Genomic DNA, 2,129 nt, shown 5'->3' with positions numbered 1-2,129 from the left:
TGAGGCTTAGGAGAGCAAGGGAAGAGATCTTAAGCTACCACGAAGGAGGAGAGAATAGCTAGAGAGCTAGAGATGAGGAGAGCATCTTGAGGCCTTGTATCATGGTGTCGCTTGAGAGGGAGGTTATAGAAGGAAGATGAAGGCTCATCTCTATGTATAAGTTATGTATTCTCCATTTCATTTGCCTTAGTGAACTATTTGATTGATTCCCTTCCGTGGACGTAGATCCAGTTGGATTGAACCACGTAAACGATCTGTGTTTGCTTATGTTCTTTTTCATCTCATTTCTATGTCAGGAAGTAAATATCTTACAACAGTTTCCATTTTATTTAATTGTCCAAAAAATGTATTTGTATATTATACTTTTTTAGTGAAGTATTAAAAAATTTATTGATATGCAGATGATCATGGCGCTCCCGTGAGACGTAGAGGACGCACTACATGTCATGGCGCAGAGTTTCACATCGAGGCTAATAAAAATGTTGTGCCGTATAATATTCCAGAGTCTGAATTATTGGGGTCCTATATATGTTTTATTGCTAGACACCCAATACTTGTACCAATTTCTTTCTCAGACGGACGCAACAAAGGAGTGGAGCAATTCAAGAAAAGATTGTAAGCTGAAGTTGAGATAATATATATATATATACATATATATATATATATATATATATATATTTGGCAATCATTAATAATTAGTTTATTTATTGAAGTTAGTAACTTACTTTATTTTCATCAAATTGAGTCAATGTTTGAGATTCCTGAACACATTCAACATTTGGTTCTTCAATTTTTGGGTTCAAAGTTTGAGATTCTTGGACACATTCGATATTTGGTTCTTCAATTGTTCGGTTTGAAATGATAAAATCACAAGACTAATTTGAAAGCAAGCTGGTGAGATAGTTGATGCATTCAGGAAATTATGAAGACAGTCCCTTGGTGAGTCGATGGGGTGCCATGGTGTTAATTAGTGAACTAATGGTTTTATATTCATGTCTAATTTCATTAAATGTAGAATTAAAATAGTTTTTTTCTTTGTAGGAGAGAGCGCAAAGAATAGTAAAAAAGCTAAAAAGCAAACATGTCCTCATACCATGGGCCAAGTTAGTTTTGTTAGGAGATGGAAAGAGACGATATGAGTTAACTATCTAAATTTTCAATATTACTGGACGTTAATTTTCTTATATATATTATTTGTTTAGGCCATTCATGATAGATTATAATTATGGAGAGTAAGTAGAATATGTAAAGATGACTCATGGACTTCTGAGGACGCTACGCTGCAATTAGTAAAGGTAATTATGCTTCTTTATTTTATTAAGTTTAACTATTTTGATTAAAATTAATTAGTTTCAAAACTTTTAGGCACAATCTAGTGTTCCTCTTGAAGAAGAAGGTTGAAAGCCAGAGGATGGTACATCGAGGCAAATGAGAAGGTGTTCATGTTAGCGTCCTGAACACCCGATAAGAGTACGGACGCAGAGGTTTGGTGTGGCCCCAACATGATACTTATAGCACCATCATCGTAGGAGAGAGAGCTGCAGAGGAGGTAGCTTTGCCCAAATTACCCAACTGCAGGATTAGATACAATGTTTGAGATCTGAGGTATGAGCTGCGGCCTTACTATATGAGGAGTTGAGAGAATTTATGCAGCAAGTTCATTCGCATATTTCAACAATTGGGGATTCTACTATAGTGCTTGAAATTTGCAGATTTAATTTTTAAATCATGTTTATAAATTAAAATATTATTATCTAATAAATATTGACTTGATTGTAGGGTGTTAATGATTGATCATCTGATGATCAACATTGAAGAAGTTAGAGAAAAAAGATTTGATATTTTTTTTTTCTGATTATTTGGGATTGCATGTTATTGTCATCATTATGACAATCTTTATGTGTATGATAAACTTGATAATTATCTTTTTCTCTAAATTTTTCTTTCTTTGTTTCGGACATCTTAATGAAATATTGTTTTTCTTCTTTTTAAGATCATTTTTTGTATTCTAGGGAGTGGCTAATATTTCATTCTCTATTTTTATGTGCAGTGTTTGGATATACCATGGTTCTGCTTTTTTACTTTATATTTGTTGACCTCATTTTTGATCAATTATTTCTTGACCAAAC

The 2,129-nt window shown here is 33.2% G+C and overlaps 1 long non-coding RNA gene across 3 annotated transcripts; it reads left to right on the top strand.

The window, feature by feature from the left end:
- Positions 1–402: 402 nt before the first annotated feature.
- On the top strand, positions 403–1,909 carry LOC110027168. Of its 3 annotated transcripts, XR_002294309.1 has the most exons (5): positions 403–615; positions 746–939; positions 1,042–1,103; positions 1,203–1,295; positions 1,366–1,909. It is a non-coding gene; the product is annotated as an uncharacterized LOC110027168 (long non-coding RNA). The 3 variants fall into 3 exon arrangements; XR_002294307.1 differs by having other exon boundaries at positions 1,042–1,295; positions 1,366–1,908; XR_002294308.1 differs by having other exon boundaries at positions 806–939; positions 1,042–1,295; positions 1,366–1,907.
- The last annotated feature ends 220 nt before the right edge of the window (positions 1,910–2,129 follow it).

This window comes from Phalaenopsis equestris, unplaced genomic scaffold (assembly GCF_001263595.1).
Source record: "Phalaenopsis equestris unplaced genomic scaffold, ASM126359v1 Scaffold000417, whole genome shotgun sequence".
Classification (NCBI taxonomy): domain Eukaryota; kingdom Viridiplantae; phylum Streptophyta; class Magnoliopsida; order Asparagales; family Orchidaceae; genus Phalaenopsis; species Phalaenopsis equestris.
The sequence above is the reverse complement of the archived record's forward strand: the minus strand, read 5'-3'. Positions and strand labels throughout refer to the sequence as shown.